We start from the raw sequence: 10,289 nt of genomic DNA on the forward strand, positions 1-10,289 counted from the left end.
GCAACGCTCAGGATGGAGATCTTTCAAGTATCAAGTCGGCCCTTTGCACCACCGGAGGTGTACAGGATCCATAAGTAAGTAAGTAAATAATTTACATTGTCAACTCAACGATATTTTCCTTTTAAATTTGCCTGGTTATTCGCCAGACCTTTGTCATGTTTGAACTAAGGAACCAGATATATGAAACTGTCTCAAAAAAGTTGTTTGATTATGTGTTATTTATGATAAAATATTGTTTCGCGGATGACACATTGTCGGCCGAACATTTGCAAAGGTGGCAGAACTGTACACCTGCCTGAAATGTGAAGCAACAAAAGTTGGACTGGTGGTGAATGCGTCAAAGACAAAGTACATGCTTGTGGGCGGAACCGAGCGCAACAGGGCCCGCATGGGAGGCAGTGTTACGATAAACAGACTTCGAGGTGTTCGAGGAATTCGTCTACCTTGGATCCTTGCTAACGGCTGATAACAATGTTAGTCGTGGAATACGAAGGCGCATCATCTGTGGAAGTCGGGCCTACTACGGGCTCCAGAAGAAACTGCGGTAAAAAAAGATTCACCACCGCACCAAATGTGTCATGTACAAGACTAGGGACGATACTTCAAAATATCGATATTTGATTCGATACGATAATCGAATCAAAGTATCGATATCACCGATATATTGGAAGGAAAATATCGATATATCGGAAAATCATATGATATTTCAGAAATGAGAATACATATTTAGAATTTATTTGTTGTAGTTATTCAATTACTATCGTATTACCGACGGTAATTTACCGTATTACCCATTTACAATAATTATTAGAAATGTCTTTTTTTCTTTTATCAAATCCAATCTGCTTCTAGAGTGTCCCAGTCCAACAATCATCGGCGGCGGCGTTCATCGTAGTTTTAACCGATAGCGGTGGCGTTTTTTCAAAATTAAAAAAAAATAAGAATTTTCACAAGAAAATTCATTGAAATATTGTAAACTAAAAAGGAATTTCTCTTAACTTTCACGAGAAATTATCTTTATGTTTCACATGAAACAGAAAATTCTCTCCGATTTTCAGAGACATTCATCAAATTTTTTTCGCAAAAATTTCCATTTCCAAAATCATTAGTAAATCTGTAGAAATATTTCAAAGAAAATTAATTAAATTCCTAGGGGGCATTCTTTTGAATTTCGAAAAAAAAATTTCATATGTTTTCCAATTCTTCTGAATTTCCATTTCCACAAATCTTTTCCTAATTTCTAAAGTTAGTTTTTCATAGGAACACGTCAAATATATAATTGAGTTCACGTAAGGATTCAAGAACCAGCGGCATGACAGATGTTGCACAAGTGTCGAGTTGCCAAAACTATTTGTGATGGCAGCGCACTCCTCACACTATCCGCGCCACCGAGAAAAATTATCTTAGTCATTAAAAATAAGGCGTTTCAGATCCATTTTGAAGTTTTTTTTTCACAAAATACAATGCAATTGTTATTTTTGTGTGACTTTGTTCTGATTCAATATATCGAAAGCAAAAATATCGATATGACCGATATATTGAAAGCAAAATATCGATACAAAAATATCGGATATCGAAACCAAAATATCGATATTCCGATATATCGGAAGTATCGGAACGTCCCTATACAAGACGCTAATAAGACCGGTTGTCCTCTATGGACATGAAACATGGACAATGCTCGAGGAGGACTTGCAAGCACTCGGAGTATTCGAAAGATGGGTGCTTGGGACCATCTTTGGCGGTGTGCAAGAAGACGGTGTGTAGCGGCGAAGAATGAACCACGAGCTCGTCCAGCTCTACGGCTTACCCAGTACCCAGAAGGTAGCTAAAGCCGGAAGGGTACGATGGGCAGGGCATGATCCAAGAATGCCGTCCATAAACTCTGCAAAGATGGTGTTCGCTTCCGATCCGGCAGTTACGGGCAGGGCTGATAATCGCCATCGTCATAGCACGAAATGCCACAGTAGCGACGAGTTGCATTGTCTTCATTGCTACTCTACGCATTGTCAATGACGCGCACGACGTTAGCTTTCGTCGTGTAACCAAATCGTCCTGACGACCTGACCAATTTTTCCAATGTACCCACGTATGCAAACATCGCTGCTGGTAGATAAAATTTCTCTTCTCAAAATTATTTTTATACCTATGTCCCAACGGAAAATAACGGTCATGTTGCCGATTCAGGTAGCATGTCTGCTTCCGATTTTGTTTTTTGCCTTTCTCGTACAACTAAGTTGTACCGAAAGGCTATCATTTCACTCCAAATTCGAACTTTTGATAGAAGTCTCGGAGACCCCTAGTATTATATACCATTCGACTCAGCTCGATGAGCTGAACAAATGTCTGTCTGTCCGTGTGTATGTGTGTGTGTGTGCACAAAATGCCATAAAAAACATTAGCCAAATTTTCACATAGAAACTCTTAATCGATTTTCTTGCAACAAGTTGCATCCGACAGAGACTAAAACGCTGTTGATCACTATTGAATTTCATAATAATTGCGAATTGCAAAAAATAGATAATATTAAAATAGTGATGAGACATAATCACATAGAACAATAATGTGTTATGAAAAATGCCTTGCATCTATGAATATTTTTAAAGTTTATCCGTGGCTTGCTCCCATTACGAGTTTCATCGTGCTATAAAGATGCTCGTGTTGCGCGCATTTAGGCGTAAGTATGCTCTTCGTTCAGTTTCATAGTACTATGAAATTGTCCGAAAGTCAAAATTCGAACATAGGAAATTCGAGAAACTTTTGGCAGCGCCATCTGTCGTCTACTAGTGCAAATTTTCTATCATAACATTAGACGGTGTAACTGTTTTGCCTTTCTTGTACATCATCGAGGTGTAAGCGTAAAGGCTACATTTATTACCTTTTTGCGCGAGAAAGGCACCATCACCGCTAGGTGGATTAATCTGGGTTTTTAACTGAACAATTGCATCACATGATTGATGCAATGTTCAAAGCAAATACCATACCTGAAGCTGTTCAGGTTGGTATAAAGTACACACAAAAAATTGTTATCGGACTCCGTTTTAATGGATCCAAATAATTGTGTGAAAGTTCTAAATTGGAATGCCCGCTCTCTAAAGGGTAAGGAAGATGAATTATTCAACTTCCTTTCAGTTCATAATGTGCATATTGCCATTATAACTGAAACGTATTTAAAAGCCATTGTCATTAATAGACGTATCAAACATACATTATTTTCTTCGTTTGAAACCAAAGTTTTTGAAACCTTGGGAGTTTCTGTTGAAACAAATTTTGGACAATTTTCCTCCATTGCAGCCTACTTGCCTTTTCAATGCAATGGGCAGCAAAAGAATTTGTTGAAAGCTGATCTTCAAATTCTGACTCGCAACAAATCAAAATTCTTCAATTAATTGCATATTATTCGGCAACTCGGCCGTACGAAAACCATTTTTTTTGTCAAATATCTTGCTGTGCATATGCACAGCATATGTTTCGAAATGGACAAATTGATATGAAATTTGCGAAAAAGAATCCACGTGTCTTGGAGGGACTCGAACCCTCAACCTCCTACTCTCTAGATAGGCGTGATAACCCCTACACAACAAGACCACTTAAAGGTCACGTTTGCGGAAAAGCCATCAGAATCCGAGTACCAACCTCCACCGCGGTTAGCTCTCTTTTTGCAAATTGAATATCTTTCGGATGCTTGATTTGTCCAATCTCCACATGTGCTTTACTATTGTATATCCACAGCCAAGCGAGTGCACATGGCACGAGAGGATCGCACTCCATGCTCCAGTAACTGTCTGGGCGGGACGGTATAGAATGCGAATTCAATCGCACTCTGCTGTGCCAAAGGCTTGCTTGGCTTCTTCGTAATTGGTGACTTCAATGCCAAACACCGTTCATGGAATAATGCTCAAAGCAATTCCAACGGCAACATTTTATTTGAAGATTGTTCTGCGGGATATTATACTATTCAATATCCCAATGGCCCAACATGTTTTTCATCCACTCGAAATCCTTCGACAATTGATTTGGTTTTGGGATTCAAGTCAGCCGGGCCTTTAACGGGCCCTCCTTAGCCGTGAGGAAAGACGCGCGGCTACAAAGCAAGACCATGCTGAGGATGGCTGGGTTCGATTCCCGGTGCCGGTCTAGGCAATTTTCGGATTGAAAGTTGTCTCGACTTCCCCGGGCATAACAGTATCATCGTGTTGGCCTCATGATATACGAATGCAACAATGGTAACCTGGCTTAGAAACCTCGCAGTTAACAACTGTGGAAGTGCTTAATGAACACTAAGCTGCGAGGCGGCTCTGTCCCAGTGTGGGGATGTAATGCCAATAAGAAGAAGAAAAAGAAGGATTCAAGTCAGCTGTGTGGCCAATTGGTAACTCATGCTGACTTTGACTCTGATCACCTGACTTTCCTGTGACGTTTCAAATCTCACAAGAAGCCATTTATAATCCAATCGGCTCTACTTTTAATTATCATAGAGCTGATTGGGATTTATATAAAACGTATATCGATAGGAATTTTGATGTTGATATTCCTCTCGATACCAAAAGTGATATTGATAATGCTCTCGTATCTTTGACAAATTTAATTGTCGAAGCCAAAGGCATTGCAATTCCTAAATGTGAATTTAAATTCAACTCCATTATTATTGACGACGATCTTCAGCTACTGATCCGTCTTAAAAATGTGAGGCGAAGGCAATACCAAAGAACTCGCGATCCCGCCTTGAAAGTTATTTGGCGAGATTTGCAAAATGAAATTTAAAAAAAAACGTTTCGCTATCCTGAGAAATTCCAACTTTGAGAATAATGTCTCGAAGTTGGATCCCAGTTCAAAACCCTTTTGGAAATTAACTTCTTAAAATTATTCTTAAAAAACCTCAAAAGTCAATTCCAGCGCTTAAAGAGGGAAATAATTTTTTTTTAACAAATGATAATAATTAACAAGATAATGTTTTTGACCCTTCGATGGGAACTAATTTAGATGAAGTGAGATCTATTACTAGAAAATTTAAAAATATGAAATATGAAATATGATGGTATTTTCTACATACTTATCAAAAAACTTCCTGAGAGCTCTTTATCCTTTTTGGATAATTTATTTAACAAATGTTTTCAATTGGCATACTTTCCAGATAAATGGAAAAACGCCAAAGTTGTTTCAATTTTAAAGCCGGACAAAAATCCAGCTGAGGCTTCTAGTTATCGCCCAATCAGTTTGCTTTCTTCAATAAGCAAACTGTTTGAAAAGATTATTTTAAATAGAATGATGGTTCATATTAATGACAATTCTATTTTTGCTGACGAGCAATTTGGTTTTCGCCATGGGCATTCAACCACTCATCAGTTATTAAGAGTTACGAACTTAATTCGGCTCAACAAATCTGAAGGATATTCGACTGGAGTTGCTCTTCTTGATATAGAGAAAGCATTTGACAGTGTTTGGCATGAAGGTTTGATTGTAAAATTGATGAATTTTAATTTTCCTCTGTACATTATTAAACTGATCCAAAATTATTTATCAGATCGCTCACTGCAGGTAAACTATCAGAATTCTAAATCTGATAGATTACCTGTAAGAGCTGGTGTTCCCCAAGGCAGCATACTGGGGCCCATTTTGTATAACATTTTTACTTCTGACTTACCTGATTTACCACCAGGGTGTCAAAAATTTGCTCTTTGGTATACATTAAGGAAGTTTGTTATGGATTATTGTATATACCCATTGTTGAATAAAGAGAACTGCAGCTGCTGGCAGAAGAGGGTTCCCTTCTTCGGCCAACAGGTTATAGGCCCAGACACGATTCCCGTTCTCCATCTTAGTGGGATGTTATGGCCGTCGACGTTATCGCAGTGGAATCATGGATCAGCCACGTAAGTCTTGGGTAGCGCCGGACGGAATTCATCAGGAGGTTGGAACGTTCGGTAGGGTGCTGGCTGGTCAGCAGGAGTCCAGGAGGAGCTTTGGATCGGAACATGTGCTGGAGAGGTTGTCGTACAAACATCGGAGTGGAGGCCATTTGTACGGGCAACGGATTTGGACCAGGAGGAATTGTTCCAGCGAGGAGCAGCTCTGGATGGACGGGAGGCTCGGTGTTAGGAGGAGCCAGGAGAGTTGCGAGGCGTGCACACTAAGGAGGAGTGTTGGATAAAGAGAACTGCAGCTGCTTTAAGTGCAAATATATATGGGTCATTCCATATGAAGTGACCGAAAAAAAATGCAAACGTGCAATCGACTTTCTTAAAATTAAATGAAATTTTGACCAATTGTTTATGTATGGGTTATTCGTAGTGATTGGACCTCCCCACGATTAATACGACCATCCCCTTTTCGGACAAATGTATGAAACTCATCATTTTGTTTTGTTAATATCTCTGGAACTGTGAGGTCTATAATGAATCTAAGGTAACCATTCGAAAGAAGATTTTTCAAGGAATTTATAAAAAAATATTTTTTTGATGTGCAGTGTTGCCAAATGAACAATTTTTATGTTTTTGTCCGAAAAATGCATTTTTTACCCAATGAGTATAATTTTATTTAAAAAATAACCTCACCAACGTGTTCTTTGGCCATTTTACATTGGAAACGCTTGAAACCCCGAGGTACTATGTTCCGATCTTGAGATACAGGATTTTAAAAATGAAAAGTCCTTTTTTCACTGTGAACATTGAATATTTTTACCAATTTCCGAACATACACACACATTCGCATTGACACATACACACACAAAGCTCAATTGGTTGCTTCCCCACTTTCTGCATCGCGTTTGAAATTTATATGAAGATTAGCATGGTTTATTTTTTGCATTCTTGCTCCTAGCGGCTTTATTTTATCGTTAATTCAATCATCTGACTCAATACGTTAGCATATAGTCTGAAAGATGCCGAAAAAGTTTGCTGAAGAATAAGCATTGCTGGAAATTTTACAACGCTTGGGAGTTTGATTGTTGAAATGTTTCTGCCAGCACTATACTACAATTTGTTCCTCAGTCCTAAAAAAATAAAATTTTTGAAATAACGCTCAGTTGAATGATTGGTACATACACGTAGTTTGGCAGTGCTGGCAGAATAAACAATTTTGATCGTCGTTCCAGCAAGGATTACTCACAAAAACTCCATATTATATTCTTGAGTTCACACATGGATTTTTGCAATGGGGTTAGCAAAATGGATTCCATATTTTCGACACATATATTCCATGGGCCCACATGCATTGCATAAGTGTTCACACATACTATCCATCTGGGTCATAGTATCCATGTGTGAATTTGTATGCAATTAGGTATGTGCCGACGCATGATATGCATATTTCAAAATACATGGATTTTTCCCATAAAGTATGTGTCGATTTTCCTGAGTGATCCTTCTTCTGCAAAGTTTTTCGGCATCCTTAGGGTCAACCTTTAACGCAATATGTCACATGGTTTAAGAAAATCTGAATTCTCTAGGAGTTAAAAATGCAAAAAATACAGCAAACATTATCCATTTATTTTCAAAATATAGAAAATAAAATAATTATCTCAATGAAGACCATTTTTATGATGTTTGTTTTTTGTCTACTATTTTCATATTTTGATAATATACATACACAAACAGTTGACAATGTTCGATTGAGTGGTGAGTGACTGAGAGCTCATGGCTATCGTCAAATCACATTTGTGTGCTGTGAAGTGTGGGTTTAATTCCCGTGGTAGTAAGATAAAAACTTTTCGTGGATAGTTCTCCTCTGGTCGACTAGTATTGACATTAAGCTTTTCTTCTGCCTTGTGTATAACTACAAAATTCGTTTGAAAATTGCATCCAACGTTTTTTGCCATTTTCAACCCTCTTACCTCCCACTTGTCACAAATAGTCACAAATCACTTACCCTCTTCTTCTGAAAGTACAAGTATCATTTACTTAATGATTTGCCTTTTTCATACCCTTTTCCCAAAATAACATAGTGAAAGTCTACTTCCTTATGAGCTACTTTATTCTTCCCTTTCTCGTACACTAAGCGTTCTTAAAGGCTATATGTTCGCTTCGAAAACAAACTTTTTATAGAAGGCCCGGGGATCCATAGTGTTGTATACCAATCGATTCAGCTTCAGGTGAGTTGATGTCTGTGTGTGTGCAGAAAAGTTTCATCCACTTTTTAGGCACTTGCCCTTAACCGATTTGCTCACAACATGTTGCATTTTACGGGAAATCCTGTCCCATTGTTTGCTATTTAAATTTGACTGGTTCGAACTATGGACTCGAAACATATGGTCAAAATATTATTTTCAAAATGCACGAGAAGTACACCATTCCCGAAATGTTTGTTTCTATGATTAAAACACGAGTCTTTCAGTGAACTTAATCCAACGTTATTTTGTAAGAATAGAATAGTAAAAAAAAGATTTCGGCTCCGTAACGCTTAACAGCATAAGAGCCGAAAGCTTTTGAAATAAATTAATGATCTATAAAATAAAAAAAAAATCCATAGCAGGTGAAATACTATAGTATCTATGTGAGTAATAGTTTAATAGTACGCTTTACAACAATACAGAAATGTTATTTTTTCCAAAGTGACTACGTTGCCAAGTACATTATTTTCTATTCAATGTTACATGTTTTACAATTTCTTTTAAGAAAACAATATCTTGGAATTCTTGGCAATTTTATAAAAACACTCTAGCAAAAAGGGTAAAGGTTGGGTGGGTATTAGACTGGCCCAGGAAACAAAAAGTTGTCTAATTCCACGGGGCACCCCCCAGGATTGTGTCTTTGGGTGAGAAAATCAATCTCTGAAAATTTCAGCTCAATCGCTTGTTGCATAAGCTGGCGCATTTGATTTGAAGTTTGTATGGGGATTTCAGCCAAAATGTATAGGAAAATACACCTCCGTCACTCATTCGATCTGGGAATTGGTTCTGATTGCTCGATTGACCTCAGAATTGCAGAAACGGCAGTTGGTATGCTACAGAATAATTTCACAGAACATTGTATGATGATTAAATAAACTTTTATATAGGTTTCGGCTGATGCGATTCGATCAAAAAATCCAAAAATACACAAATCAGCTCCTAATAAATCAGCCGAAAACTATATAAAAGTTCATTTAATCATCATGCAATGTTCTGTGAAATTGTTCTGTAGCATACCAACTGCCGTTTTTGCAATTCTGAGGTCAATCGAGCAATCAGAACCAATTTCCAGATCGAATGAGTGACGGAGGTGTATTTTACTATACATTTTGGCTGAAATCCCCATACAAACTTCAAATCAAATGCGCCAGCTTATGCAACAAGCGATTGAGCTGAAATTTTCAGAGATTGATTTTCTCACCCAAAGACACAATTCTGGGGGGTGCCCCGTGGAATTCGACAACATTGTTTTCTCCCCATACTAATCTGGGCCAGTCTAGTGGGTATGCATAACAAAATCTTATGTGATTGATAAGCTCCATATGAATCATATTACATTCAAAACTCTATAACTCGAGAACGGCTCATAGTACCTTGAGGTTTAAAGTGTTTCTTATGCAAAATTCTCTGGAGAACACGATGCTGGTGTTATTTTCCAAATAAAAATATACTCATTGGCAGAAAAATACAATTTTATACTTAAAACGCAAAAACAATGCAGATGGCAACACTTCTACTAAAAGTCGATATTTTTCTCAAAAAGTTTGGAGAATTCTCTTCAAAATGCATAAAAAGAAGTTATTTGTAGCTTTAAAACTGTCAGAGATATGAGTCGTTCAAAAATATGGTTTTTACAAATCGTCAAAAACGGGGGGTGCTCGCATTTGCCGAGGGGTTGTCCAATCATCAAATAAATTTGGATTTTCACATATAATCGGTAGATAAACAAATCCACAAAATTTGATAAATATTGGTGTAAGTCGATTACAAGTGGTTCGGTCACTTGGTATGGAATGACCCATATAAATAATTGTATATTTTGTTCATCCAGGCAGAAACGAATAATAGAGAACTTTGAACCAAATTTCAAAAATACCCCGCAAACTCGACATCCTCATCTACTGGATTTTTCCCTCGATTGGAATACAGAATAGTTGAGTTTTTTGCTTTATTAGTTTGAATTTTGACGGAGATACGTGACCACGGAAAAAGATCGCGTGATCATAGGAATTTTGTTTGCTTTGTGCGGGTAAGTTAATTAATCAGAAAACTAAAATCAGTGCACGTTCTATCGTGTTTTGTTGACCACGCAGAACGATCGCGCGATCATTGAAACTTTGTACTGCTTTGTGCGGGTGAGTTAAATAGCAAATAAAAATCAGTATTTGTTCTATGGTGTTTT

The sequence above is a fragment of the Armigeres subalbatus genome, chromosome 1 (genome assembly GCF_024139115.2).
Source record: "Armigeres subalbatus isolate Guangzhou_Male chromosome 1, GZ_Asu_2, whole genome shotgun sequence".
NCBI lineage: Eukaryota > Metazoa > Arthropoda > Insecta > Diptera > Culicidae > Armigeres > Armigeres subalbatus.